Source organism: Rhinoderma darwinii, chromosome 5 (genome assembly GCF_050947455.1).
Source record: "Rhinoderma darwinii isolate aRhiDar2 chromosome 5, aRhiDar2.hap1, whole genome shotgun sequence".
Classification (NCBI taxonomy): domain Eukaryota; kingdom Metazoa; phylum Chordata; class Amphibia; order Anura; family Rhinodermatidae; genus Rhinoderma; species Rhinoderma darwinii.
The window spans coordinates 58,567,115-58,594,855 of NC_134691.1; the positions used below are offsets into that span (position 1 = coordinate 58,567,115).

General features: G+C 52.9%; 25 non-coding genes and 1 pseudogene across 25 annotated transcripts; all 26 read right to left on the minus strand.

Annotated features, from left to right (window-relative positions):
- Positions 1–322: 322 nt before the first annotated feature.
- On the minus strand, positions 323–442 carry LOC142654925 (5S ribosomal RNA). Its single transcript, XR_012849256.1, has one exon. It is a non-coding gene; the product is annotated as a 5S ribosomal RNA (ribosomal RNA).
- Positions 443–1,323: 881 nt separating this feature from the next.
- On the minus strand, positions 1,324–1,442 carry LOC142654168 (5S ribosomal RNA). The gene has a single exon (XR_012848908.1). It is a non-coding gene; the product is annotated as a 5S ribosomal RNA (ribosomal RNA).
- A 1,178-nt stretch (positions 1,443–2,620) lies between these two features.
- LOC142654472 (5S ribosomal RNA) lies at positions 2,621–2,739 on the minus strand. Its single transcript, XR_012849066.1, has one exon. It is a non-coding gene; the product is annotated as a 5S ribosomal RNA (ribosomal RNA).
- A 569-nt stretch (positions 2,740–3,308) lies between these two features.
- LOC142655067 (5S ribosomal RNA) lies at positions 3,309–3,428 on the minus strand (annotated as a pseudogene).
- A 1,452-nt stretch (positions 3,429–4,880) lies between these two features.
- LOC142654485 (5S ribosomal RNA) lies at positions 4,881–4,999 on the minus strand. Its single transcript, XR_012849067.1, has one exon. It is a non-coding gene; the product is annotated as a 5S ribosomal RNA (ribosomal RNA).
- A 569-nt stretch (positions 5,000–5,568) lies between these two features.
- On the minus strand, positions 5,569–5,688 carry LOC142654926 (5S ribosomal RNA). The gene has a single exon (XR_012849257.1). It is a non-coding gene; the product is annotated as a 5S ribosomal RNA (ribosomal RNA).
- Positions 5,689–7,140: 1,452 nt separating this feature from the next.
- Positions 7,141–7,259, minus strand: LOC142654878 (5S ribosomal RNA). Its single transcript, XR_012849212.1, has one exon. It is a non-coding gene; the product is annotated as a 5S ribosomal RNA (ribosomal RNA).
- Positions 7,260–8,436: 1,177 nt separating this feature from the next.
- LOC142654890 (5S ribosomal RNA) lies at positions 8,437–8,555 on the minus strand. Its single transcript, XR_012849223.1, has one exon. It is a non-coding gene; the product is annotated as a 5S ribosomal RNA (ribosomal RNA).
- A 570-nt stretch (positions 8,556–9,125) lies between these two features.
- Positions 9,126–9,245, minus strand: LOC142654927 (5S ribosomal RNA). Its single transcript, XR_012849258.1, has one exon. It is a non-coding gene; the product is annotated as a 5S ribosomal RNA (ribosomal RNA).
- Positions 9,246–10,697: 1,452 nt separating this feature from the next.
- LOC142654861 (5S ribosomal RNA) lies at positions 10,698–10,816 on the minus strand. Its single transcript, XR_012849195.1, has one exon. It is a non-coding gene; the product is annotated as a 5S ribosomal RNA (ribosomal RNA).
- A 1,177-nt stretch (positions 10,817–11,993) lies between these two features.
- Positions 11,994–12,112, minus strand: LOC142654497 (5S ribosomal RNA). The gene has a single exon (XR_012849068.1). It is a non-coding gene; the product is annotated as a 5S ribosomal RNA (ribosomal RNA).
- Positions 12,113–12,681: 569 nt separating this feature from the next.
- On the minus strand, positions 12,682–12,801 carry LOC142654928 (5S ribosomal RNA). The gene has a single exon (XR_012849259.1). It is a non-coding gene; the product is annotated as a 5S ribosomal RNA (ribosomal RNA).
- Positions 12,802–14,253: 1,452 nt separating this feature from the next.
- Positions 14,254–14,372, minus strand: LOC142654901 (5S ribosomal RNA). Its single transcript, XR_012849233.1, has one exon. It is a non-coding gene; the product is annotated as a 5S ribosomal RNA (ribosomal RNA).
- Positions 14,373–14,941: 569 nt separating this feature from the next.
- LOC142654929 (5S ribosomal RNA) lies at positions 14,942–15,061 on the minus strand. Its single transcript, XR_012849260.1, has one exon. It is a non-coding gene; the product is annotated as a 5S ribosomal RNA (ribosomal RNA).
- Positions 15,062–15,942: 881 nt separating this feature from the next.
- Positions 15,943–16,061, minus strand: LOC142654857 (5S ribosomal RNA). The gene has a single exon (XR_012849191.1). It is a non-coding gene; the product is annotated as a 5S ribosomal RNA (ribosomal RNA).
- A 1,165-nt stretch (positions 16,062–17,226) lies between these two features.
- Positions 17,227–17,345, minus strand: LOC142654508 (5S ribosomal RNA). The gene has a single exon (XR_012849069.1). It is a non-coding gene; the product is annotated as a 5S ribosomal RNA (ribosomal RNA).
- Positions 17,346–17,914: 569 nt separating this feature from the next.
- Positions 17,915–18,034, minus strand: LOC142654930 (5S ribosomal RNA). The gene has a single exon (XR_012849261.1). It is a non-coding gene; the product is annotated as a 5S ribosomal RNA (ribosomal RNA).
- An 881-nt stretch (positions 18,035–18,915) lies between these two features.
- Positions 18,916–19,034, minus strand: LOC142654912 (5S ribosomal RNA). The gene has a single exon (XR_012849244.1). It is a non-coding gene; the product is annotated as a 5S ribosomal RNA (ribosomal RNA).
- Positions 19,035–20,212: 1,178 nt separating this feature from the next.
- Positions 20,213–20,331, minus strand: LOC142654924 (5S ribosomal RNA). The gene has a single exon (XR_012849255.1). It is a non-coding gene; the product is annotated as a 5S ribosomal RNA (ribosomal RNA).
- Positions 20,332–20,900: 569 nt separating this feature from the next.
- On the minus strand, positions 20,901–21,020 carry LOC142654932 (5S ribosomal RNA). The gene has a single exon (XR_012849262.1). It is a non-coding gene; the product is annotated as a 5S ribosomal RNA (ribosomal RNA).
- Positions 21,021–21,891: 871 nt separating this feature from the next.
- LOC142654888 (5S ribosomal RNA) lies at positions 21,892–22,010 on the minus strand. Its single transcript, XR_012849221.1, has one exon. It is a non-coding gene; the product is annotated as a 5S ribosomal RNA (ribosomal RNA).
- Positions 22,011–23,175: 1,165 nt separating this feature from the next.
- On the minus strand, positions 23,176–23,294 carry LOC142654520 (5S ribosomal RNA). Its single transcript, XR_012849070.1, has one exon. It is a non-coding gene; the product is annotated as a 5S ribosomal RNA (ribosomal RNA).
- Positions 23,295–23,863: 569 nt separating this feature from the next.
- Positions 23,864–23,983, minus strand: LOC142654933 (5S ribosomal RNA). Its single transcript, XR_012849263.1, has one exon. It is a non-coding gene; the product is annotated as a 5S ribosomal RNA (ribosomal RNA).
- An 881-nt stretch (positions 23,984–24,864) lies between these two features.
- On the minus strand, positions 24,865–24,983 carry LOC142654936 (5S ribosomal RNA). The gene has a single exon (XR_012849266.1). It is a non-coding gene; the product is annotated as a 5S ribosomal RNA (ribosomal RNA).
- A 1,178-nt stretch (positions 24,984–26,161) lies between these two features.
- Positions 26,162–26,280, minus strand: LOC142654531 (5S ribosomal RNA). Its single transcript, XR_012849071.1, has one exon. It is a non-coding gene; the product is annotated as a 5S ribosomal RNA (ribosomal RNA).
- Positions 26,281–26,849: 569 nt separating this feature from the next.
- On the minus strand, positions 26,850–26,969 carry LOC142654934 (5S ribosomal RNA). The gene has a single exon (XR_012849264.1). It is a non-coding gene; the product is annotated as a 5S ribosomal RNA (ribosomal RNA).
- Between the last annotated feature and the right edge of the window lie 772 nt (positions 26,970–27,741).

The following is a 27,741-nucleotide window of genomic DNA, read 5'->3' on the forward strand; positions in this document are numbered from 1 at the left end:
CTAGTGGGCTGCATGCGCTGACCAACTGAAAGGGTCAGTTGCACAAACTTCTCTGCAGAGAGAGAAATTACTTCTGTTGGCCGACGGTCGGCTCAAGCCATCCCCTGGGCATCTGCTGAAAGCCTGGTCTCTTTTAACTCTATCATTTACATGTGTCAGGCTACAGGGGCAGTGAGGCCTTTTAGCTGGGGCACGCAGCTAGATAGTAGGCCGGTGCGGTCGCCTAGTGGTATGGCCGTTGGCAGCCACTGGGCCCAGAGCCGGAGATCCTGGACGGATGGAAATGACAAAAACAGGAAGATACAGCCGAGAAAAAAAATACAGTCTACAGCACCCGGTATTCCCAGGAGGTCTCCCATCCAAGTACTGTCCGAGCCCGACCCCGCTTTGCTTCCGAGATCGGACGAGATCGGGCGTATTCAGGGTGGTGTGGCCGGTAGACGCAGCTGACCTCTTCTCCACCACCCTCATTTGTTCAAAGCCCAGTCAGCCTGGCCCTGGACGGCACGTGGCCAAATTGGTGCGTGCACCAAAGACTCGCCAGCAGGTAACGCTCACCTGCGGCACAGTGGCAGACGCCATTAGGAGCTCAGGGTGCGCACACATGAGCCCTCCATCCCTTTGACGAGCGTCGGTTGCCTTTGCCAGCCGGGCATGGAAAAGCGCAGCACGCCTAGAAACTTTCAGTCCATGGATACCGGCATAGCACCACTCCGGCCCAACAGGGGGCGGCTGTTTCCGAAGGACCAATGCGACGACCGCAAGGGCTGGCAGGGGGAATACAGCCGACAGGTGTTGTTGACTAATGAAACAGCTGCCACAGCAGTGCTGAGCAGCGGGTGTCTTTTAAAAAGCCTCAGTGCAGGCTTTTCGACAGGCTAACAATGGAATGAGGGTGTGAAAGAGAGAGCAAGCTCGGCCAGGAAGGTGGGATGGAGCCAGGTGTACGGGAAACAATTAGGGAAGGAGGTGAGCTGGTGGTGGTGAATGATTGGAAGCGGCTTTCAGCGCGCTTCCCTTTCCTACGCTGCGTTGTCTGCAAACGTGTGCTGCATTCGTGACGCTGTCAGTCAGCCTGCAGGTTAACACTGAGTGCCCCCAGTCCTGCAAGGGGCGCTGTTACTATTGAAATTCAGCCTCGTATTAAAAGCAGTAATGCTGGTGGTGGCCACCATGCTGATAAGGAGGACAGGGATTTTGCGAGCATTCAAAAGCGCAAAAGAGAAAGCTCAGGAAAAGAAGCAAGTGTGCAGTTGAAAAAGTCAATGGGAAAAAGGCATTGAGGACAGCGACCATTGCTTGTTGCAGTGAGGAAAAGCAAAAAGCCTACAGCACCTGGTATTCCCAGGCGGTCTCCCATCCAAGTACTAACCAGGCCTGACCCTGCTTAGCTTCCGAGATCAGACGAGATCGGGCGCATTCAGGGTGGTGTGGCCATAGGCAGAGACAGGCCTCTCACTCACTGCTCTTCTACTTCACAGCACGCCTCTTTCCAGGGCTCAACACTAGCCCGTTTCCATCTTCTTCACTTTTATATCCCTTAAAGTGAAGCTAAACCTGAAAAATAAAATACATTTTAAAAAAACATTCAAAACAAAAAACAAATAGATGTATGACTACACTTGTAAAAAGGTCCCCTAGAAATGAGTCTGCTGCAGAAACAAGCAGTTTGCCTGACATCTAGCAGACCAAGAGGGAGTCCTTTCCTTCCTCTCAGCCTCCTCCATGTGCGGCTGGAGACCTGCTGCTATGAGCAGTGTGCACCAGCAAGGCCTCACTGCTGAGACGTTCTTTTTGGGCCAAGGGGGCGGGGCTTAGTCTCCATTCACTCCAATGGAGTGTGTAAGCTGGCCAATGCTGAAGGACCTGAAACAGGGCAGCTCCAAGGCAACGATTGCACCTGCAATTGGTGACTTTTATATGTTTGCTGTTTTCTTTTACTTTACCTTGGGCTACTGTGGGCGGCTACTGTGGGCGGCTACATACTTGTTTGCAGCGTTTTGTCTTGCAACTGTGGAAAAACATATATATTCTGCCCTTTTGACACAAACGCAGCAAAAAGCCAGAGAAAATGCACCTCGTGAACGTACCCTTGCATTGTGCAAGTTACCCAGCTTTGCCAGGCTCCTGAAAGGCAAATCGGCCCAGTTGTGCCACAATTTGGGGGGATTGATGTGAGTAGAAATGGCTTTTAGCAGATCGCTATTACAGCTTGGCGTGGCACGTTAGCCAGCTGCTTTCCCAGGACTCTGAAGGCAAATGTGCCCAGCTATGCTGCAGTGTGGAGGATTGATCACTGGCAAACTAGGCAGGGCTCTTCACGCCCCAGCTTTCCCAGGCTCAGGACTTGCAAATGGGACTAATTATGCTGCCATATGAGAGGTGGGCATTTATCAGTGCATGACTAGGCAGGTCTGTCATTTTGCATTTTGGGAAAGCTGGGTAGCAACCTCTGGGCCCAAATGTGATGGATGAAATATTGGTTGTATAAAAAGCAAGAATTGAAAAGGGCAAGTGAGAGAAAGCAAATGAAAAGCGGTAAGTGTGCGGCTAAAAAAGTCAATGGGAAAAAGACATTGAGGACAGCGACCATTGCTTGTTGCAGCGAGGAAAAGCAAAAAGCCTACAGCACCTGGTATTCCCAGGCGGTCTCCCATCCAAGTACTAACCAGGCCTGACCCTGCTTAGCTTCCAAGATCAGACGAGATCGGGCGCATTCAGGGTGGTGTGGCCGTAGGCGGAGACAGGCCTCTCATTCACTGCTCTTCTACTTTCCAGTCTGGCTCTTGCCAGTGCTGAACACTGGGCCTATTTCTTCTATCCTTTGGCTTGATTTTTCGCTCGATTAACTGTCAGCAGCGTGGCACACCTAGGCGGCACACCTGGCCAGCCCCATGGCACCCACATGCCAAAGTCTCCTGCCTGTCGTTTTTCAAGGCCAAAGCAGGAAGTCAGCCCCTTTCCTCCTTCCTCACACTCGAGTCACCTAGTGGGCTGCATGCGCTGACCAACTGAAAGGGTCAGTTGCACAAACTTCTCTGCAGAGAGAGAAATTACTTCTGTTGGCCGACCGTCGGCTCAAGCCATCCCCTGGGCATCTGCTGAAAGCCTGGTCTCTTTTAACTCTATCATTTACATGTGTCAGGCTACAGGGGCAGTGAGGCCTTTTAGCTGGGGCACGCAGCTAGATAGTAGGCCGGTGCGGTCGCCTAGTGGTATGGCCGTTGGCAGCCACTGGGCCCAGAGCCGGAGATCCTGGAAGGATGGAAATGACAAAAACAGGAAGATACAGCCGAGAAAAAAAATACAGTCTACAGCCCCCGGTATTCCCAGGAGGTCTCCCATCCAAGTACTGTCCGAGCCCGACCCCGCTTTGCTTCCGAGATCGGACGAGATCGGGCGTATTCAGGGTGGTGTGGCCGGTAGACGCAGCTGACCTCTTCTCCACCACCCTCATTTGTTCAAAGCCCAGTCAGCCTGGCCCTGGCCGGCACGTGGCCAAATTGGTGCGTGCACCAAAGACTCGCCAGCAGGTAACGCTCACCTGCGGCACAGTGGCAGACGCCATTAGGAGCTCAGGGTGCGCACACATGAGCCCTCCATCCCTTTGACGAGCGTCGGTTGCCATTGCCAGCCGGGCATGGAAAAACGCAGCACGCCTAGAAACTTTCAGTCCATGGATACCGGCATAGCACCACTCCGGCCCAACAGGGGGCGGCTGTTTCCGAAGGACCAATGCGACGACCGCAAGGGCTGGCAGGGGGAATACAGCCGACAGGTGTTGTTGACTAATGAAACAGCTGCCACAGCAGTGCTGAGCAGCGGGTGTCTTTTAAAAAGCCTCAGTGCAGGCTTTTCGACAGGCTAACAATGGAATGAGGGTGTGAAAGAGAGAGCAAGCTCGGCCAGGAAGGTGGGATGGAGCCAGGTGTACGGGAAACAATTAGGGAAGGAGGTGAGCTGGTGGTGGTGAATGATTGGAAGCGGCTTTCAGCGCACGCAGCTGACCTCTTCTCCACCACCCTCATTTGTTCAAAGCCCAGTCAGCCTGGCCCTGGCCGGCACGTGGCCAAATTGGTGCGTGCACCAAAGACTCGCCAGCAGGTAACGCTCACCTGCGGCACAGTGGCAGACGCCATTAGGAGCTCAGGGTGCGCACACATGAGCCCTCCATCCCTTTGACGAGCGTCGGTTGCCATTGCCAGCCGGGCATGGAAAAACGCAGCACGCCTAGAAACTTTCAGTCCATGGATACCGGCATAGCACCACTCCGGCCCAACAGGGGGCGGCTGTTTCCGAAGGACCAATGCGACGACCGCAAGGGCTGGCAGAGGGAATACAGCCGACAGGTGTTGTTGACTAATGAAACAGCTGCCACAGCAGTGCTGAGCAGCGGGTGTCTTTTAAAAAGCCTCAGTGCAGGCTTTTCGACAGGCTAACAATGGAATGAGGGTGTGAAAGAGAGAGCAAGCTCGGCCAGGAAGGTGGGATGGAGCCAGGTGTACGGGAAACAATTAGGGAAGGAGGTGAGCTGGTGGTGGTGAGTGATTGGAAGCGGCTTTCAGCGCGCTTCCCTTTCCTACGCTGCGTTGTCTGCAAACGTGTGCTGCTTTCGTGACGATGTCAGTCAGCCTGCAGGTTAACACTGAGTGCCCCCAGTCCTGCAAGGGGCGCTGTTACTATTGAAATTCAGCCTTGTATTAAAAGCAGTAATGCTGGTGGTGGCCACCATGCTGATAAGGAGGACAGGGATTTTGCGAGCATTCAAAAGCGCAAAAGAGAAAGCTCAGGAAAAGAAGCAAGTGTGCAGTTGAAAAAGTCAATGGGAAAAAGGCATTGAGGACAGCGACCATTGCTTGTTGCAGCGAGGAAAAGCAAAAAGCCTACAGCACCTGGTATTCCCAGGCGGTCTCCCATCCAAGTACTAACCAGGCCTGACCCTGCTTAGCTTCCAAGATCAGACGAGATCGGGCGCATTCAGGGTGGTGTGGCCGTAGGCGGAGACAGGCCTCTCATTCACTGCTCTTCTACTTTCCAGTCTGGCTCTTGCCAGTGCTGAACACTGGGCCTATTTCTTCTATCCTTTGGCTTGATTTTTCGCTCGATTAACTGTCAGCAGCGTGGCACACCTAGGCGGCACACCTGGCCAGCCCCATGGCACCCACATGCCAAAGTCTCCTGCCTGTCGTTTTTCAAGGCCAAAGCAGGAAGTCAGCCCCTTTCCTCCTTCCTCACACTCGAGTCACCTAGTGGGCTGCATGCACTGACCAACTGAAAGGGTCAGTTGCACAAACTTCTCTGCAGAGAGAGAAATTACTTCTGTTGGCCGACCGTCGGCTCAAGCCATCCCCTGGGCATCTGCTGAAAGCCTGGTCTCTTTTAACTCTATCATTTACATGTGTCAGGCTACAGGGGCAGTGAGGCCTTTTAGCTGGGGCACGCAGCTAGATAGTAGGCCGGTGCGGTCGCCTAGTGGTATGGCCGTTGGCAGCCACTGGGCCCAGAGCCGGAGATCCTGGAAGGATGGAAATGACAAAAACAGGAAGATACAGCCGAGAAAAAAAATACAGTCTACAGCACCCGGTATTCCCAGGAGGTCTCCCATCCAAGTACTGTCCGAGCCCGACCCCGCTTTGCTTCCGAGATCGGACGAGATCGGGCGTATTCAGGGTGGTGTGGCCGGTAGACGCAGCTGACCTCTTCTCCACCACCCTCATTTGTTCAAAGCCCAGTCAGCCTGGCCCTGGCCGGCACGTGGCCAAATTGGTGCGTGCACCAAAGACTCGCCAGCAGGTAACGCTCACCTGCGGCACAGTGGCAGACGCCATTAGGAGCTCAGGGTGCGCACACATGAGCCCTCCATCCCTTTGACGAGCGTCGGTTGCCATTGCCAGCCGGGCATGGAAAAACGCAGCACGCCTAGAAACTTTCAGTCCATGGATACCGGCATAGCACCACTCCGGCCCAACAGGGGGCGGCTGTTTCCGAAGGACCAATGCGACGACCCCAAGGGCTGGCAGGGGGAATACAGCCGACAGGTGTTGTTGACTAATGAAACAGCTGCCACAGCAGTGCTGAGCAGCGGGTGTCTTTTAAAAAGCCTCAGTGCAGGCTTTTCGACAGGCTAACAATGGAATGAGGGTGTGAAAGAGAGAGCAAGCTCGGCCAGGAAGGTGGGATGGAGCCAGGTGTACGGGAAACAATTAGGGAAGGAGGTGAGCTGGTGGTGGTGAATGATTGGAAGCGGCTTTCAGCGCACGCAGCTGACCTCTTCTCCACCACCCTCATTTGTTCAAAGCCCAGTCAGCCTGGCCCTGGCCGGCACGTGGCCAAATTGGTGCGTGCACCAAAGACTCGCCAGCAGGTAACGCTCACCTGCGGCACAGTGGCAGACGCCATTAGGAGCTCAGGGTGCGCACACATGAGCCCTCCATCCCTTTGACGAGCGTCGGTTGCCATTGCCAGCCGGGCATGGAAAAACGCAGCACGCCTAGAAACTTTCAGTCCATGGATACCGGCATAGCACCACTCCGGCCCAACAGGGGGCGGCTGTTTCCGAAGGACCAATGCGACGACCGCAAGGGCTGGCAGGGGGAATACAGCCGACAGGTGTTGTTGACTAATGAAACAGCTGCCACAGCAGTGCTGAGCAGCGGGTGTCTTTTAAAAAGCCTCAGTGCAGGCTTTTCGACAGGCTAACAATGGAATGAGGGTGTGAAAGAGAGAGCAAGCTCGGCCAGGAAGGTGGGATGGAGCCAGGTGTACGGGAAACAATTAGGGAAGGAGGTGAGCTGGTGGTGGTGAATGATTGGAAGCGGCTTTCAGCGCGCTTCCCTTTCCTACGCTGCGTTGTCTGCAAACGTGTGCTGCATTCGTGACGCTGTCAGTCAGCCTGCAGGTTAACACTGAGTGCCCCCAGTCCTGCAAGGGGCGCTGTTACTATTGAAATTCAGCCTCGTATTAAAAGCAGTAATGCTGGTGGTGGCCACCATGCTGATAAGGAGGACAGGGATTTTGCGAGCATTCAAAAGCGCAAAAGAGAAAGCTCAGGAAAAGAAGCAAGTGTGCAGTTGAAAAAGTCAATGGGAAAAAGGCATTGAGGACAGCGACCATTGCTTGTTGCAGTGAGGAAAAGCAAAAAGCCTACAGCACCTGGTATTCCCAGGCGGTCTCCCATCCAAGTACTAACCAGGCCTGACCCTGCTTAGCTTCCGAGATCAGACGAGATCGGGCGCATTCAGGGTGGTGTGGCCGTAGGCAGAGACAGGCCTCTCACTCACTGCTCTTCTACTTCACAGCACGCCTCTTTCCAGGGCTCAACACTAGCCCGTTTCCATCTTCTTCACTTTTATATCCCTTAAAGTGAAGCTAAACCTGAAAAATAAAATACATTTAAAAAAAACATTCAAAACAAAAAACAAATAGATGTATGACTACACTTGTAAAAAGGTCCCCTAGAAATGAGTCTGCTGCAGAAACAAGCAGTTTGCCTGACATCTAGCAGACCAAGAGGGAGTCCTTTCCTTCCTCTCAGCCTCCTCCATGTGCGGCTGGAGACCTGCTGCTATGAGCAGTGTGCACCAGCATGGCCTCCTGCTGAGACGTTCTTTTTGGGCCAAGGGGGCGGGGCTTAGTCTCCATTCACTCCAATGGAGTGTGTAAGCTGGCCAATGCTGAAGGACCTGAAACAGGGCAGCTCCAAGGCAACGATTGCACCTGCAATTGGTGACTTTTATATGTTTGCTGTTTTCTTTTACTTTACCTTGGGCTACTGTGGGCGGCTACTGTGGGCGGCTACATACTTGTTTGCAGCGTTTTGTCTTGCAACTGTGGAAAAACATATATATTCTGCCCTTTTGACACAAACGCAGCAAAAAGCCAGAGAAAATGCACCTCGTGAACGTACCCTTGCATTGTGCAAGTTACCCAGCTTTGCCAGGCTCCTGAAAGGCAAATCGGCCCAGTTGTGCCACAATTTGGGGGGATTGATGTGAGTAGAAATGGCTTTTAGCAGATCGCTATTACAGCTTGGCGTGGCACGTTAGCCAGCTGCTTTCCCAGGACTCTGAAGGCAAATGTGCCCAGCTATGCTGCAGTGTGGAGGATTGATCACTGGCAAACTAGGCAGGGCTCTTCACGCCCCAGCTTTCCCAGGCTCAGGACTTGCAAATGGGACTAATTATGCTGCCATATGAGAGGTGGGCATTTATCAGTGCATGACTAGGCAGGTCAGTCATTTTGCATTTTGGGAAAGCTGGGTAGCAACCTCTGGGCCCAAATGTGATGGATGAAATATTGGTTGTATAAAAAGCAAGAATTGAAAAGGGCAAGTGAGAGAAAGCAAATGAAAAGCGGTAAGTGTGCGGCTAAAAAAGTCAATGGGAAAAAGACATTGAGGACAGCGACCATTGCTTGTTGCAGCGAGGAAAAGCAAAAAGCCTACAGCACCTGGTATTCCCAGGCGGTCTCCCATCCAAGTACTAACCAGGCCTGACCCTGCTTAGCTTCCGAGATCAGACGAGATCGGGCGCATTCAGGGTGGTGTGGCCGTAGGCGGAGACAGGCCTCTCATTCACTACTCTTCTACTTTCCAGTCTGGCTCTTGCCAGTGCTGAACACTGGGCCTATTTCTTCTATCCTTTGGCTTGATTTTTCGCTCGATTAACTGTCAGCAGCGTGGCACACCTAGGCGGCACACCTGGCCAGCCCCATGGCACCCACATGCCAAAGTCTCCTGCCTGTCGTTTTTCAAGGCCAAAGCAGGAAGTCAGCCCCTTTCCTCCTTCCTCACACTCGAGTCACCTAGTGGGCTGCATGCGCTGACCAACTGAAAGGGTCAGTTGCACAAACTTCTCTGCAGAGAGAGAAATTACTTCTGTTGGCCGACCGTCGGCTCAAGCCATCCCCTGGGCATCTGCTGAAAGCCTGGTCTCTTTTAACTCTATCATTTACATGTGTCAGGCTACAGGGGCAGTGAGGCCTTTTAGCTGGGGAACGGCAGCTAGATAGTAGGCCGGTGCGGTCGCCTAGTGGTATGGCCGTTGGCAGCCACTGGGCCCAGAGCCGGAGATCCTGGAAGGATGGAAATGACAAAAACAGGAAGATACAGCCGAGAAAAAAAATACAGTCTACAGCACCCGGTATTCCCAGGAGGTCTCCCATCCAAGTACTGTCCGAGCCCGACCCCGCTTTGCTTCCGAGATCGGACGAGATCGGGCGTATTCAGGGTGGTGTGGCCGGTAGACGCAGCTGACCTCTTCTCCACCACCCTCATTTGTTCAAAGCCCAGTCAGCCTGGCCCTGGCCGGCACGTGGCCAAATTGGTGCGTGCACCAAAGACTCGCCAGCAGGTAACGCTCACCTGCGGCACAGTGGCAGACGCCATTAGGAGCTCAGGGTGCGCACACATGAGCCCTCCATCCCTTTGACGAGCGTCGGTTGCCATTGCCAGCCGGGCATGGAAAAACGCAGCACGCCTAGAAACTTTCAGTCCATGGATACCGGCATAGCACCACTCCGGCCCAACAGGGGGCGGCTGTTTCCGAAGGACCAATGCGACGAACCCAAGGGCTGGCAGGGGGAATACAGCCGACAGGTGTTGTTGACTAATGAAACAGCTGCCACAGCAGTGCTGAGCAGCGGGTGTCTTTTAAAAAGCCTCAGTGCAGGCTTTTCGACAGGCTAACAATGGAATGAGGGTGTGAAAGAGAGAGCAAGCTCGGCCAGGAAGGTGGGATGGAGCCAGGTGTACGGGAAACAATTAGGGAAGGAGGTGAGCTGGTGGTGGTGAATGATTGGAAGCGGCTTTCAGCGCACGCAGCTGACCTCTTCTCCACCACCCTCATTTGTTCAAAGCCCAGTCAGCCTGGCCCTGGCCGGCACGTGGCCAAATTGGTGCGTGCACCAAAGACTCGCCAGCAGGTAACGCTCACCTGCGGCACAGTGGCAGACGCCATTAGGAGCTCAGGGTGCGCACACATGAGCCCTCCATCCCTTTGACGAGCGTCGGTTGCCATTGCCAGCCGGGCATGGAAAAACGCAGCACGCCTAGAAACTTTCAGTCCATGGATACCGGCATAGCACCACTCCGGCCCAACAGGGGGCGGCTGTTTCCGAAGGACCAATGCGACGACCGCAAGGGCTGGCAGGGGGAATACAGCCGACAGGTGTTGTTGACTAATGAAACAGCTGCCACAGCAGTGCTGAGCAGCGGGTGTCTTTTAAAAAGCCTCAGTGCAGGCTTTTCGACAGGCTAACAATGGAATGAGGGTGTGAAAGAGAGAGCAAGCTCGGCCAGGAAGGTGGGATGGAGCCAGGTGTACGGGAAACAATTAGGGAAGGAGGTGAGCTGGTGGTGGTGAATGATTGGAAGCGGCTTTCAGCGCGCTTCCCTTTCCTACGCTGCGTTGTCTGCAAACGTGTGCTGCATTCGTGACGCTGTCAGTCAGCCTGCAGGTTAACACTGAGTGCCCCCAGTCCTGCAAGGGGCGCTGTTACTATTGAAATTCAGCCTCGTATTAAAAGCAGTAATGCTGGTGGTGGCCACCATGCTGATAAGGAGGACAGGGATTTTGCGAGCATTCAAAAGCGCAAAAGAGAAAGCTCAGGAAAAGAAGCAAGTGTGCAGTTGAAAAAGTCAATGGGAAAAAGGCATTGAGGACAGCGACCATTGCTTGTTGCAGTGAGGAAAAGCAAAAAGCCTACAGCACCTGGTATTCCCAGGCGGTCTCCCATCCAAGTACTAACCAGGCCTGACCCTGCTTAGCTTCTGAGATCAGACGAGATCGGGCGCATTCAGGGTGGTGTGGCCGTAGGCAGAGACAGGCCTCTCACTCACTGCTCTTCTACTTCACAGCACGCCTCTTTCCAGGGCTCAACACTAGCCCGTTTCCATCTTCTTCACTTTTATATCCCTTAAAGTGAAGCTAAACCTGAAAAATAAAATACATTTAAAAAAAACATTCAAAACAAAAAACAAATAGATGTATGACTACACTTGTAAAAAGGTCCCCTAGAAATGAGTCTGCTGCAGAAACAAGCAGTTTGCCTGACATCTAGCAGACCAAGAGGGAGTCCTTTCCTTCCTCTCAGCCTCCTCCATGTGCGGCTGGAGACCTGCTGCTATGAGCAGTGTGCACCAGCATGGCCTCCTGCTGAGACGTTCTTTTTGGGCCAAGGGGGCGGGGCTTAGTCTCCATTCACTCCAATGGAGTGTGTAAGCTGGCCAATGCTGAAGGACCTGAAACAGGGCAGCTCCAAGGCAACGATTGCACCTGCAATTGGTGACTTTTATATGTTTGCTGTTTTCTTTTACTTTACCTTGGGCTACTGTGGGCGGCTACTGTGGGCGGCTACATACTTGTTTGCAGCGTTTTGTCTTGCAACTGTGGAAAAACATATATATTCTGCCCTTTTGACACAAACGCAGCAAAAAGCCAGAGAAAATGCACCTCGTGAACGTACCCTTGCATTGTGCAAGTTACCCAGCTTTGCCAGGCTCCTGAAAGGCAAATCGGCCCAGTTGTGCCACAATTTGGGGGGATTGATGTGAGTAGAAATGGCTTTTAGCAGATCGCTATTACAGCTTGGCGTGGCACGTTAGCCAGCTGCTTTCCCAGGACTCTGAAGGCAAATGTGCCCAGCTATGCTGCAGTGTGGAGGATTGATCACTGGCAAACTAGGCAGGGCTCTTCACGCCCCAGCTTTCCCAGGCTCAGGACTTGCAAATGGGACTAATTATGCTGCCATATGAGAGGTGGGCATTTATCAGTGCATGACTAGGCAGGTCAGTCATTTTGCATTTTGGGAAAGCTGGGTAGCAACCTCTGGGCCCAAATGTGATGGATGAAATATTGGTTGTATAAAAAGCAAGAATTGAAAAGGGCAAGTGAGAGAAAGCAAATGAAAAGCGGTAAGTGTGCGGCTAAAAAAGTCAATGGGAAAAAGACATTGAGGACAGCGACCATTGCTTGTTGCAGCGAGGAAAAGCAAAAAGCCTACAGCACCTGGTATTCCCAGGCGGTCTCCCATCCAAGTACTAACCAGGCCTGACCCTGCTTAGCTTCCAAGATCAGACGAGATCGGGCGCATTCAGGGTGGTGTGGCCGTAGGCGGAGACAGGCCTCTCATTCACTGCTCTTCTACTTTCCAGTCTGGCTCTTGCCAGTGCTGAACACTGGGCCTATTTCTTCTATCCTTTGGCTTGATTTTTCGCTCGATTAACTGTCAGCAGCGTGGCACACCTAGGCGGCACACCTGGCCAGCCCCATGGCACCCACATGCCAAAGTCTCCTGCCTGTCGTTTTTCAAGGCCAAAGCAGGAAGTCAGCCCCTTTCCTCCTTCCTCACACTCGAGTCACCTAGTGGGCTGCATGCACTGACCAACTGAAAGGGTCAGTTGCACAAACTTCTCTGCAGAGAGAGAAATTACTTCTGTTGGCCGACCGTCGGCTCAAGCCATCCCCTGGGCATCTGCTGAAAGCCTGGTCTCTTTTAACTCTATCATTTACATGTGTCAGGCTACAGGGGCAGTGAGGCCTTTTAGCTGGGGCACGCAGCTAGATAGTAGGCCGGTGCGGTCGCCTAGTGGTATGGCCGTTGGCAGCCACTGGGCCCAGAGCCGGAGATCCTGGAAGGATGGAAATGACAAAAACAGGAAGATACAGCCGAGAAAAAAAATACAGTCTACAGCACCCGGTATTCCCAGGAGGTCTCCCATCCAAGTACTGTCCGAGCCCGACCCCGCTTTGCTTCCGAGATCGGACGAGATCGGGCGTATTCAGGGTGGTGTGGCCGGTAGACGCAGCTGACCTCTTCTCCACCACCCTCATTTGTTCAAAGCCCAGTCAGCCTGGCCCTGGCCGGCACGTGGCCAAATTGGTGCGTGCACCAAAGACTCGCCAGCAGGTAACGCTCACCTGCGGCACAGTGGCAGACGCCATTAGGAGCTCAGGGTGCGCACACATGAGCCCTCCATCCCTTTGACGAGCGTCGGTTGCCATTGCCAGCCGGGCATGGAAAAACGCAGCACGCCTAGAAACTTTCAGTCCATGGATACCGGCATAGCACCACTCCGGCCCAACAGGGGGCGGCTGTTTCCGAAGGACCAATGCGACGAACCCAAGGGCTGGCAGGGGGAATACAGCCGACAGGTGTTGTTGACTAATGAAACAGCTGCCACAGCAGTGCTGAGCAGCGGGTGTCTTTTAAAAAGCCTCAGTGCAGGCTTTTCGACAGGCTAACAATGGAATGAGGGTGTGAAAGAGAGAGCAAGCTCGGCCAGGAAGGTGGGATGGAGCCAGGTGTACGGGAAACAATTAGGGAAGGAGGTGAGCTGGTGGTGGTGAATGATTGGAAGCGGCTTTCAGCGCACGCAGCTGACCTCTTCTCCACCACCCTCATTTGTTCAAAGCCCAGTCAGCCTGGCCCTGGCCGGCACGTGGCCAAATTGGTGCGTGCACCAAAGACTCGCCAGCAGGTAACGCTCACCTGCGGCACAGTGGCAGACGCCATTAGGAGCTCAGGGTGCGCACACATGAGCCCTCCATCCCTTTGACGAGCGTCGGTTGCCATTGCCAGCCGGGCATGGAAAAACGCAGCACGCCTAGAAACTTTCAGTCCATGGATACCGGCATAGCACCACTCCGGCCCAACAGGGGGCGGCTGTTTCCGAAGGACCAATGCGACGACCGCAAGGGCTGGCAGGGGGAATACAGCCGACAGGTGTTGTTGACTAATGAAACAGCTGCCACAGCAGTGCTGAGCAGCGGGTGTCTTTTAAAAAGCCTCAGTGCAGGCTTTTCGACAGGCTAACAATGGAATGAGGGTGTGAAAGAGAGAGCAAGCTCGGCCAGGAAGGTGGGATGGAGCCAGGTGTACGGGAAACAATTAGGGAAGGAGGTGAGCTGGTGGTGGTGAATGATTGGAAGCGGCTTTCAGCGCGCTTCCCTTTCCTACGCTGCGTTGTCTGCAAACGTGTGCTGCATTCGTGACGCTGTCAGTCAGCCTGCAGGTTAACACTGAGTGCCCCCAGTCCTGCAAGGGGCGCTGTTACTATTGAAATTCAGCCTCGTATTAAAAGCAGTAATGCTGGTGGTGGCCACCATGCTGATAAGGAGGACAGGGATTTTGCGAGCATTCAAAAGCGCAAAAGAGAAAGCTCAGGAAAAGAAGCAAGTGTGCAGTTGAAAAAGTCAATGGGAAAAAGGCATTGAGGACAGCGACCATTGCTTGTTGCAGTGAGGAAAAGCAAAAAGCCTACAGCACCTGGTATTCCCAGGCGGTCTCCCATCCAAGTACTAACCAGGCCTGACCCTGCTTAGCTTCCGAGATCAGACGAGATCGGGCGCATTCAGGGTGGTGTGGCCGTAGGCGGAGACAGGTCTCTCATTCACTACTCTTCTACTTTCCAGTCTGGCTCTTGCCAGTGCTGAACACTGGGCCTATTTCTTCTATCCTTTGGCTTGATTTTTCGCTCGATTAACTGTCAGCAGCGTGGCACACCTAGGCGGCACACCTGGCCAGCCCCATGGCACCCACATGCCAAAGTCTCCTGCCTGTCGTTTTTCAAGGCCAAAGCAGGAAGTCAGCCCCTTTCCTCCTTCCTCACACTCGAGTCACCTAGTGGGCTGCATGCACTGACCAACTGAAAGGGTCAGTTGCACAAACTTCTCTGCAGAGAGAGAAATTACTTCTGTTGGCCGACCGTCGGCTCAAGCCATCCCCTGGGCATCTGCTGAAAGCCTGGTCTCTTTTAACTCTATCATTTACATGTGTCAGGCTACAGGGGCAGTGAGGCCTTTTAGCTGGGGCACGCAGCTAGATAGTAGGCCGGTGCGGTCGCCTAGTGGTATGGCCGTTGGCAGCCACTGGGCCCAGAGCCGGAGATCCTGGAAGGATGGAAATGACAAAAACAGGAAGATACAGCCGAGAAAAAAAATACAGTCTACAGCACCCGGTATTCCCAGGAGGTCTCCCATCCAAGTACTGTCCGAGCCCGACCCCGCTTTGCTTCCGAGATCGGACGAGATCGGGCGTATTCAGGGTGGTGTGGCCGGTAGACGCAGCTGACCTCTTCTCCACCACCCTCATTTGTTCAAAGCCCAGTCAGCCTGGCCCTGGCCGGCACGTGGCCAAATTGGTGCGTGCACCAAAGACTCGCCAGCAGGTAACGCTCACCTGCGGCACAGTGGCAGACGCCATTAGGAGCTCAGGGTGCGCACACATGAGCCCTCCATCCCTTTGACGAGCGTCGGTTGCCATTGCCAGCCGGGCATGGAAAAACGCAGCACGCCTAGAAACTTTCAGTCCATGGATACCGGCATAGCACCACTCCGGCCCAACAGGGGGCGGCTGTTTCCGAAGGACCAATGCGACGAACCCAAGGGCTGGCAGGGGGAATACAGCCGACAGGTGTTGTTGACTAATGAAACAGCTGCCACAGCAGTGCTGAGCAGCGGGTGTCTTTTAAAAAGCCTCAGTGCAGGCTTTTCGACAGGCTAACAATGGAATGAGGGTGTGAAAGAGAGAGCAAGCTCGGCCAGGAAGGTGGGATGGAGCCAGGTGTACGGGAAACAATTAGGGAAGGAGGTGAGCTGGTGGTGGTGAATGATTGGAAGCGGCTTTCAGCGCGCTTCCCTTTCCTACGCTGCGTTGTCTGCAAACGTGTGCTGCATTCGTGACGCTGTCAGTCAGCCTGCAGGTTAACACTGAGTGCCCCCAGTCCTGCAAGGGGCGCTGTTACTATTGAAATTCAGCCTCGTATTAAAAGCAGTAATGCTGGTGGTGGCCACCATGCTGATAAGGAGGACAGGGATTTTGCGAGCATTCAAAAGCGCAAAAGAGAAAGCTCAGGAAAAGAAGCAAGTGTGCAGTTGAAAAAGTCAATGGGAAAAAGGCATTGAGGACAGCGACCATTGCTTGTTGCAGTGAGGAAAAGCAAAAAGCCTACAGCACCTGGTATTCCCAGGCGGTCTCCCATCCAAGTACTAACCAGGCCTGACCCTGCTTAGCTTCCGAGATCAGACAAGATCGGGCGCATTCAGGGTGGTGTGGCCGTAGGCAGAGACAGGCCTCTCACTCACTGCTCTTCTACTTCACAGCACGCCTCTTTCCAGGGCTCAACACTAGCCCCTTTCCATCTTCTTCACTTTTATATCCCTTAAAGTGAAGCTAAACCTGAAAAATAAAATACATTTAAAAAAAACATTCAAAACAAAAAACAAATAGATGTATGACTACACTTGTAAAAAGGTCCCCTAGAAATGAGTCTGCTGCAGAAACAAGCAGTTTGCCTGACATCTAGCAGACCAAGAGGGAGTCCTTTCCTTCCTCTCAGCCTCCTCCATGTGTGGCTGGAGACCTGCTGCTATGAGCAGTGTGCACCAGCATGGCCTCACTGCTGAGACGTTCTTTTTGGGCCAAGGGGGCGGGGCTTAGTCTCCATTCACTCCAATGGAGTGTGTAAGCTGGCCAATGCTGAAGGACCTGAAACAGGGCAGCTCCAAGGCAACGATTGCACCTGCAATGGGTGACTTTTATATGTTTGCTGTTTTCTTTTACTTTACCTTGGGCTACTGTGGGCGGCTACATACTTGTTTGCAGCGTTTTGTCTTGCAACTGTGGAAAAACATATATATTCTGCCCTTTTGACACAAACGCAGCAAAAAGCCAGAGAAAATGCACCTCGTGAACGTACCCTTGCATTGTGCAAGTTACCCAGCTTTGCCAGGCTCCTGAAAGGCAAATCGGCCCAGTTGTGCCACAATTTGGGGGGATTGATGTGAGTAGAAATGGCTTTTAGCAGATCGCTATTACAGCTTGGCGTGGCACGTTAGCCAGCTGCTTTCCCAGGACTCTGAAGGCAAATGTGCCCAGCTATGCTGCAGTGTGGAGGATTGATCACTGGCAAACTAGGCAGGGCTCTTCACGCCCCAGCTTTCCCAGGCTCAGGACTTGCAAATGGGACTAATTATGCTGCCATATGAGAGGTGGGCATTTATCAGTGCATGACTAGGCAGGTCAGTCATTTTGCATTTTGGGAAAGCTGGGTAGCAACCTCTGGGCCCAAATGTGATGGATGAAATATTGGTTGTATAAAAAGCAAGAATTGAAAAGGGCAAGTGAGAGAAAGCAAATGAAAAGCGGTAAGTGTGCGGCTAAAAAAGTCAATGGGAAAAAGACATTGAGGACAGCGACCATTGCTTGTTGCAGCGAGGAAAAGCAAAAAGCCTACAGCACCTGGTATTCCCAGGCGGTCTCCCATCCAAGTACTAACCAGGCCTGACCCTGCTTAGCTTCCAAGATCAGACGAGATCGGGCGCATTCAGGGTGGTGTGGCCGTAGGCGGAGACAGGCCTCTCATTCACTGCTCTTCTACTTTCCAGTCTGGCTCTTGCCAGTGCTGAACACTGGGCCTATTTCTTCTATCCTTTGGCTTGATTTTTCGCTCGATTAACTGTCAGCAGCGTGGCACACCTAGGCGGCACACCTGGCCAGCCCCATGGCACCCACATGCCAAAGTCTCCTGCCTGTCGTTTTTCAAGGCCAAAGCAGGAAGTCAGCCCCTTTCCTCCTTCCTCACACTCGAGTCACCTAGTGGGCTGCATGCGCTGACCAACTGAAAGGGTCAGTTGCACAAACTTCTCTGCAGAGAGAGAAATTACTTCTGTTGGCCGACCGTCGGCTCAAGCCATCCCCTGGGCATCTGCTGAAAGCCTGGTCTCTTTTAACTCTATCATTTACATGTGTCAGGCTACAGGGGCAGTGAGGCCTTTTAGCTGGGGCACGCAGCTAGATAGTAGGCCGGTGCGGTCGCCTAGTGGTATGGCCGTTGGCAGCCACTGGGCCCAGAGCCGGAGATCCTGGAAGGATGGAAATGACAAAAACAGGAAGATACAGCCGAGAAAAAAAATACAGTCTACAGCACCCGGTATTCCCAGGAGGTCTCCCATCCAAGTACTGTCCGAGCCCGACCCCGCTTTGCTTCCGAGATCGGACGAGATCGGGCGTATTCAGGGTGGTGTGGCCGGTAGACGCAGCTGACCTCTTCTCCACCACCCTCATTTGTTCAAAGCCCAGTCAGCCTGGCCCTGGCCGGCACGTGGCCAAATTGGTGCGTGCACCAAAGACTCGCCAGCAGGTAACGCTCACCTGCGGCACAGTGGCAGACGCCATTAGGAGCTCAGGGTGCGCACACATGAGCCCTCCATCCCTTTGACGAGCGTCGGTTGCCATTGCCAGCCGGGCATGGAAAAACGCAGCACGCCTAGAAACTTTCAGTCCATGGATACCGGCATAGCACCACTCCGGCCCAACAGGGGGCGGCTGTTTCCGAAGGACCAATGCGACGACCGCAAGGGCTGGCAGGGGGAATACAGCCGACAGGTGTTGTTGACTAATGAAACAGCTGCCACAGCAGTGCTGAGCAGCGGGTGTCTTTTAAAAAGCCTCAGTGCAGGCTTTTCGACAGGCTAACAATGGAATGAGGGTGTGAAAGAGAGAGCAAGCTCGGCCAGGAAGGTGGGATGGAGCCAGGTGTACGGGAAACAATTAGGGAAGGAGGTGAGCTGGTGGTGGTGAGTGATTGGAAGCGGCTTTCAGCGCGCTTCCCTTTCCTACGCTGCGTTGTCTGCAAACGTGTGCTGCTTTCGTGACGATGTCAGTCAGCCTGCAGGTTAACACTGAGTGCCCCCAGTCCTGCAAGGGGCGCTGTTACTATTGAAATTCAGCCTTGTATTAAAAGCAGTAATGCTGGTGGTGGCCACCATGCTGATAAGGAGGACAGGGATTTTGCGAGCATTCAAAAGCGCAAAAGAGAAAGCTCAGGAAAAGAAGCAAGTGTGCAGTTGAAAAAGTCAATGGGAAAAAGGCATTGAGGACAGCGACCATTGCTTGTTGCAGTGAGGAAAAGCAAAAAGCCTACAGCACCTGGTATTCCCAGGCGGTCTCCCATCCAAGTACTAACCAGGCCTGACCCTGCTTAGCTTCCGAGATCAGACGAGATCGGGCGCATTCAGGGTGGTGTGGCCGTAGGCAGAGACAGGCCTCTCACTCACTGCTCTTCTACTTCACAGCACGCCTCTTTCCAGGGCTCAACACTAGCCCCTTTCCATTTTCTTCACTTTTATATCCCTTAAAGTGAAGCTAAACCTGAAAAATAAAATACATTTTAAAAAAACATTCAAAACAAAAAACAAATAGATGTATGACTACACTTGTAAGAAGGTCCCCTAGAAATGAGTCTGCTGCAGAAACAAGCAGTTTGCCTGAAATCTAGCAGACCAAGAGGGAGTCCTTTCCTTCCTCTCAGCCTCCTCCATGTGCGGCTGGAGACCTGCTGCTATGAGCAGTGTGCACCAGCATGGCCTCACTGCTGAGACGTTCTTTTTGGGCCAAGGGGGCGGGGCTTAGTCTCCATTCACTCCAATGGAGTGTGTAAGCTGGCCAATGCTGAAGGACCTGAAACAGGGCAGCTCCAAGGCAACGATTGCACCTGCAATTGGTGACTTTTATATGTTTGCTGTTTTCTTTTACTTTACCTTGGGCTACTGTGGGCGGCTACTGTGGGCGGCTACATACTTGTTTGCAGCGTTTTGTCTTGCAACTGTGGAAAAACATATATATTCTGCCCTTTTGACACAAACGCAGCAAAAAGCCAGAGAAAATGCACCTCGTGAACGTACCCTTGCATTGTGCAAGTTACCCAGCTTTGCCAGGCTCCTGAAAGGCAAATCGGCCCAGTTGTGCCACAATTTGGGGGGATTGATGTGAGTAGAAATGGCTTTTAGCAGATCGCTATTACAGCTTGGCGTGGCACGTTAGCCAGCTGCTTTCCCAGGACTCTGAAGGCAAATGTGCCCAGCTATGCTGCAGTGTGGAGGATTGATCACTGGCAAACTAGGCAGGGCTCTTCACGCCCCAGCTTTCCCAGGCTCAGGACTTGCAAATGGGACTAATTATGCTGCCATATGAGAGGTGGGCATTTATCAGTGCATGACTAGGCAGGTCAGTCATTTTGCATTTTGGGAAAGCTGGGTAGCAACCTCTGGGCCCAAATGTGATGGATGAAATATTGGTTGTATAAAAAGCAAGAATTGAAAAGGGCAAGTGAGAGAAAGCAAATGAAAAGCGGTAAGTGTGCGGCTAAAAAAGTCAATGGGAAAAAGACATTGAGGACAGCGACCATTGCTTGTTGCAGCGAGGAAAAGCAAAAAGCCTACAGCACCTGGTATTCCCAGGCGGTCTCCCATCCAAGTACTAACCAGGCCTGACCCTGCTTAGCTTCCGAGATCAGACGAGATCGGGCGCATTCAGGGTGGTGTGGCCGTAGGCGGAGACAGGCCTCTCATTCACTGCTCTTCTACTTTCCAGTCTGGCTCTTGCCAGTGCTGAACACTGGGCCTATTTCTTCTATCCTTTGGCTTGATTTTTCGCTCGATTAACTGTCAGCAGCGTGGCACACCTAGGCGGCACACCTGGCCAGCCCCATGGCACCCACATGCCAAAGTCTCCTGCCTGTCGTTTTTCAAGGCCAAAGCAGGAAGTCAGCCCCTTTCCTCCTTCCTCACACTCGAGTCACCTAGTGGGCTGCATGCGCTGACCAACTGAAAGGGTCAGTTGCACAAACTTCTCTGCAGAGAGAGAAATTACTTCTGTTGGCCGACCGTCGGCTCAAGCCATCCCCTGGGCATCTGCTGAAAGCCTGGTCTCTTTTAACTCTATCATTTACATGTGTCAGGCTACAGGGGCAGTGAGGCCTTTTAGCTGGGGCACGCAGCTAGATAGCAGGCCGGTGCGGTCGCCTAGTGGTATGGCCGTTGGCAGCCACTGGGCCCAGAGCCGGAGATCCTGGAAGGATGGAAATTACAAAAACAGGAAGATACAGCCGAGAAAAAAAATACAGTCTACAGCACCCGGTATTCCCAGGAGGTCTCCCATCCAAGTACTGTCCGAGCCCGACCCCGCTTTGCTTCCGAGATCGGACGAGATCGGGCGTATTCAGGGTGGTGTGGCCGGTAGACGCAGCTGACCTCTTCTCCACCACCCTCATTTGTTCAAAGCCCAGTCAGCCTGGCCCTGGCCGGCACGTGGCCAAATTGGTGCGTGCACCAAAGACTCGCCAGCAGGTAACGCTCACCTGCGGCACAGTGGCAGACGCCATTAGGAGCTCAGGGTGCGCACACATGAGCCCTCCATCCCTTTGACGAGCGTCGGTTGCCATTGCCAGCCGGGCATGGAAAAACGCAGCACGCCTAGAAACTTTCAGTCCATGGATACCGGCATAGCACCACTCCGGCCCAACAGGGGGCGGCTGTTTCCGAAGGACCAATGCGACGACCGCAGGGGGAATACAGCCGACAGGTGTTGTTGACTAATGAAACAGCTGCCACAGCAGTGCTGAGCAGCGGGTGTCTTTTAAAAAGCCTCAGTGCAGGCTTTTCGACAGGCTAACAATGGAATGAGGGTGTGAAAGAGAGAGCAAGCTCGGCCAGGAAGGTGGGATGGAGCCAGGTGTACGGGAAACAATTAGGGAAGGAGGTGAGCTGGTGGTGGTGAATGATTGGAAGCGGCTTTCAGCGCGCTTCCCTTTCCTACGCTGCGTTGTCTGCAAACGTGTGCTGCATTCGTGACGCTGTCAGTCAGCCTGCAGGTTAACACTGAGTGCCCCCAGTCCTGCAAGGGGCGCTGTTACTATTGAAATTCAGCCTCGTATTAAAAGCAGTAATGCTGGTGGTGGCCACCATGCTGATAAGGAGGACAGGGATTTTGCGAGCATTCAAAAGCGCAAAAGAGAAAGCTCAGGAAAAGAAGCAAGTGTGCAGTTGAAAAAGTCAATGGGAAAAAGGCATTGAGGACAGCGACCATTGCTTGTTGCAGTGAGGAAAAGCAAAAAGCCTACAGCACCTGGTATTCCCAGGCGGTCTCCGATCCAAGTACTAACCAGGCCTGACCCTGCTTAGCTTCCGAGATCAGACGAGATCGGGCGCATTCAGGGTGGTGTGGCCGTAGGCAGAGACAGGCCTCTCACTCACTGCTCTTCTACTTCACAGCACGCCTCTTTCCAGGGCTCAACACTAGCCCCTTTCCATCTTCTTCACTTTTATATCCCTTAAAGTGAAGCTAAACCTGAAAAATAAAATACATTTAAAAAAAACATTCAAAACAAAAAACAAATAGATGTATGACTACACTTGTAAAAAGGTCCCCTAGAAATGAGTCTGCTGCAGAAACAAGCAGTTTGCCTGACATCTAGCAGACCAAGAGGGAGTCCTTTCCTTCCTCTCAGCCTCCTCCATGTGCGGCTGGAGACCTGCTGCTATGAGCAGTGTGCACCAGCATGGCCTCACTGCTGAGACGTTCTTTTTGGGCCAAGGGGGCGGGGCTTAGTCTCCATTCACTCCAATGGAGTGTGTAAGCTGGCCAATGCTGAAGGACCTGAAACAGGGCAGCTCCAAGGCAACGATTGCACCTGCAATGGGTGACTTTTATATGTTTGCTGTTTTCTTTTACTTTACCTTGGGCTACTGTGGGCGGCTACATACTTGTTTGCAGCGTTTTGTCTTGCAACTGTGGAAAAACATATATATTCTGCCCTTTTGACACAAACGCAGCAAAAAGCCAGAGAAAATGCACCTCGTGAACGTACCCTTGCATTGTGCAAGTTACCCAGCTTTGCCAGGCTCCTGAAAGGCAAATCGGCCCAGTTGTGCCACAATTTGGGGGGATTGATGTGAGTAGAAATGGCTTTTAGCAGATCGCTATTACAGCTTGGCGTGGCACGTTAGCCAGCTGCTTTCCCAGGACTCTGAAGGCAAATGTGCCCAGCTATGCTGCAGTGTGGAGGATTGATCACTGGCAAACTAGGCAGGGCTCTTCACGCCCCAGCTTTCCCAGGCTCAGGACTTGCAAATGGGACTAATTATGCTGCCATATGAGAGGTGGGCATTTATCAGTGCATGACTAGGCAGGTCAGTCATTTTGCATTTTGGGAAAGCTGGGTAGCAACCTCTGGGCCCAAATGTGATGGATGAAATATTGGTTGTATAAAAAGCAAGAATTGAAAAGGGCAAGTGAGAGAAAGCAAATGAAAAGCGGTAAGTGTGCGGCTAAAAAAGTCAATGGGAAAAAGACATTGAGGACAGCGACCATTGCTTGTTGCAGCGAGGAAAAGCAAAAAGCCTACAGCACCTGGTATTCCCAGGCGGTCTCCCATCCAAGTACTAACCAGGCCTGACCCTGCTTAGCTTCCAAGATCAGACGAGATCGGGCGCATTCAGGGTGGTGTGGCCGTAGGCGGAGACAGGCCTCTCATTCACTGCTCTTCTACTTTCCAGTCTGGCTCTTGCCATTGCTGAACACTGGGCCTATTTCTTCTATCCTTTGGCTTGATTTTTCGCTCGATTAACTGTCAGCAGCGTGGCACACCTAGGCGGCACACCTGGCCAGCCCCATGGCACCCACATGCCAAAGTCTCCTGCCTGTCGTTTTTCAAGGCCAAAGCAGGAAGTCAGCCCCTTTCCTCCTTCCTCACACTCGAGTCACCTAGTGGGCTGCATGCGCTGACCAACTGAAAGGGTCAGTTGCACAAACTTCTCTGCAGATAGAGAAATTACTTCTGTTGGCCGACCGTCGGCTCAAGCCATCCCCTGGGCATCTGCTGAAAGCCTGGTCTCTTTTAACTCTATCATTTACATGTGTCAGGCTACAGGGGCAGTGAGGCCTTTTAGCTGGGGCACGCAGCTAGATAGTAGGCCGGTGCGGTCGCCTAGTGGTATGGCCGTTGGCAGCCACTGGGCCCAGAGCCGGAGATCCTGGAAGGATGGAAATGACAAAAACAGGAAGATACAGCCGAGAAAAAAAATACAGTCTACAGCACCCGGTATTCCCAGGAGGTCTCCCATCCAAGTACTGTCCGAGCCCGACCCCGCTTTGCTTCCGAGATCGGACGAGATCGGGCGTATTCAGGGTGGTGTGGCCGGTAGACGCAGCTGACCTCTTCTCCACCACCCTCATTTGTTCAAAGCCCAGTCAGCCTGGCCCTGGCCGGCACGTGGCCAAATTGGTGCGTGCACCAAAGACTCGCCAGCAGGTAACGCTCACCTGCGGCACAGTGGCAGACGCCATTAGGAGCTCAGGGTGCGCACACATGAGCCCTCCATCCCTTTGACGAGCGTCGGTTGCCATTGCCAGCCGGGCATGGAAAAACGCAGCACGCCTAGAAACTTTCAGTCCATGGATACCGGCATAGCACCACTCCGGCCCAACAGGGGGCGGCTGTTTCCGAAGGACCAATGCGACGACCGCAAGGGCTGGCAGGGGGAATACAGCCGACAGGTGTTGTTGACTAATGAAACAGCTGCCACAGCAGTGCTGAGCAGCGGGTGTCTTTTAAAAAGCCTCAGTGCAGGCTTTTCGACAGGCTAACAATGGAATGAGGGTGTGAAAGAGAGAGCAAGCTCGGCCAGGAAGGTGGGATGGAGCCAGGTGTACGGGAAACAATTAGGGAAGGAGGTGAGCTGGTGGTGGTGAGTGATTGGAAGCGGCTTTCAGCGCGCTTCCCTTTCCTACGCTGCGTTGTCTGCAAACGTGTGCTGCTTTCGTGACGATGTCAGTCAGCCTGCAGGTTAACACTGAGTGCCCCCAGTCCTGCAAGGGGCGCTGTTACTATTGAAATTCAGCCTTGTATTAAAAGCAGTAATGCTGGTGGTGGCCACCATGCTGATAAGGAGGACAGGGATTTTGCGAGCATTCAAAAGCGCAAAAGAGAAAGCTCAGGAAAAGAAGCAAGTGTGCAGTTGAAAAAGTCAATGGGAAAAAGGCATTGAGGACAGCGACCATTGCTTGTTGCAGTGAGGAAAAGCAAAAAGCCTACAGCACCTGGTATTCCCAGGCGGTCTCCCATCCAAGTACTAACCAGGCCTGACCCTGCTTAGCTTCCGAGATCAGACGAGATCGGGCGCATTCAGGGTGGTGTGGCCGTAGGCAGAGACAGGCCTCTCACTCACTGCTCTTCTACTTCACAGCACGCCTCTTTCCAGGGCTCAACACTAGCCCCTTTCCATTTTCTTCACTTTTATATCCCTTAAAGTGAAGCTAAACCTGAAAAATAAAATACATTTTAAAAAAACATTCAAAACAAAAAACAAATAGATGTATGACTACACTTGTAAAAAGGTCCCCTAGAAATGAGTCTGCTGCAGAAACAAGCAGTTTGCCTGAAATCTAGCAGACCAAGAGGGAGTCCTTTCCTTCCTCTCAGCCTCCTCCATGTGCGGCTGGAGACCTGCTGCTATGAGCAGTGTGCACCAGCATGGCCTCACTGCTGAGACGTTCTTTTTGGGCCAAGGGGGCGGGGCTTAGTCTCCATTCACTCCAATGGAGTGTGTAAGCTGGCCAATGCTGAAGGACCTGAAACAGGGCAGCTCCAAGGCAACGATTGCACCTGCAATTGGTGACTTTTATATGTTTGCTGTTTTCTTTTACTTTACCTTGGGCTACTGTGGGCGGCTACTGTGGGCGGCTACATACTTGTTTGCAGCGTTTTGTCTTGCAACTGTGGAAAAACATATATATTCTGCCCTTTTGACACAAACGCAGCAAAAAGCCAGAGAAAATGCACCTCGTGAACGTACCCTTGCATTGTGCAAGTTACCCAGCTTTGCCAGGCTCCTGAAAGGCAAATCGGCCCAGTTGTGCCACAATTTGGGGGGATTGATGTGAGTAGAAATGGCTTTTAGCAGATCGCTATTACAGCTTGGCGTGGCACGTTAGCCAGCTGCTTTCCCAGGACTCTGAAGGCAAATGTGCCCAGCTATGCTGCAGTGTGGAGGATTGATCACTGGCAAACTAGGCAGGGCTCTTCACGCCCCAGCTTTCCCAGGCTCAGGACTTGCAAATGGGACTAATTATGCTGCCATATGAGAGGTGGGCATTTATCAGTGCATGACTAGGCAGGTCAGTCATTTTGCATTTTGGGAAAGCTGGGTAGCAACCTCTGGGCCCAAATGTGATGGATGAAATATTGGTTGTATAAAAAGCAAGAATTGAAAAGGGCAAGTGAGAGAAAGCAAATGAAAAGCGGTAAGTGTGCGGCTAAAAAAGTCAATGGGAAAAAGACATTGAGGACAGCGACCATTGCTTGTTGCAGCGAGGAAAAGCAAAAAGCCTACAGCACCTGGTATTCCCAGGCGGTCTCCCATCCAAGTACTAACCAGGCCTGACCCTGCTTAGCTTCCAAGATCAGACGAGATCGGGCGCATTCAGGGTGGTGTGGCCGTAGGCGGAGACAGGCCTCTCATTCACTGCTCTTCTACTTTCCAGTCTGGCTCTTGCCAGTGCTGAACACTGGGCCTATTTCTTCTATCCTTTGGCTTGATTTTTCGCTCGATTAACTGTCAGCAGCGTGGCACACCTAGGCGGCACACCTGGCCAGCCCCATGGCACCCACATGCCAAAGTCTCCTGCCTGTCGTTTTTCAAGGCCAAAGCAGGAAGTCAGCCCCTTTCCTCCTTCCTCACACTCGAGTCACCTAGTGGGCTGCATGCGCTGACCAACTGAAAGGGTCAGTTGCACAAACTTCTCTGCAGAGAGAGAAATTACTTCTGTTGGCCGACCGTCGGCTCAAGCCATCCCCTGGGCATCTGCTGAAAGCCTGGTCTCTTTTAACTCTATCATTTACATGTGTCAGGCTACAGGGGCAGTGAGGCCTTTTAGCTGGGGCACGCAGCTAGATAGCAGGCCGGTGCGGTCGCCTAGTGGTATGGCCGTTGGCAGCCACTGGGCCCAGAGCCGGAGATCCTGGAAGGATGGAAATGACAAAAACAGGAAGATACAGCCGAGAAAAAAAATACAGTCTACAGCACCCGGTATTCCCAGGAGGTCTCCCATCCAAGTACTGTCCGAGCCCGACCCCGCTTTGCTTCCGAGATCGGACGAGATCGGGCGTATTCAGGGTGGTGTGGCCGGTAGACGCAGCTGACCTCTTCTCCACCACCCTCATTTGTTCAAAGCCCAGTCAGCCTGGCCCTGGCCGGCACGTGGCCAAATTGGTGCGTGCACCAAAGACTCGCCAGCAGGTAACGCTCACCTGCGGCACAGTGGCAGACGCCATTAGGAGCTCAGGGTGCGCACACATGAGCCCTCCATCCCTTTGACGAGCGTCGGTTGCCATTGCCAGCCGGGCATGGAAAAACGCAGCACGCCTAGAAACTTTCAGTCCATGGATACCGGCATAGCACCACTCCGGCCCAACAGGGGGCGGCTGTTTCCGAAGGACCAATGCGACGACCGCAGGGGGAATACAGCCGACAGGTGTTGTTGACTAATGAAACAGCTGCCACAGCAGTGCTGAGCAGCGGGTGTCTTTTAAAAAGCCTCAGTGCAGGCTTTTCGACAGGCTAACAATGGAATGAGGGTGTGAAAGAGAGAGCAAGCTCGGCCAGGAAGGTGGGATGGAGCCAGGTGTACGGGAAACAATTAGGGAAGGAGGTGAGCTGGTGGTGGTGAATGATTGGAAGCGGCTTTCAGCGCGCTTCCCTTTCCTACGCTGCGTTGTCTGCAAACGTGTGCTGCATTCGTGACGCTGTCAGTCAGCCTGCAGGTTAACACTGAGTGCCCCCAGTCCTGCAAGGGGCGCTGTTACTATTGAAATTCAGCCTCGTATTAAAAGCAGTAATGCTGGTGGTGGCCACCATGCTGATAAGGAGGACAGGGATTTTGCGAGCATTCAAAAGCGCAAAAGAG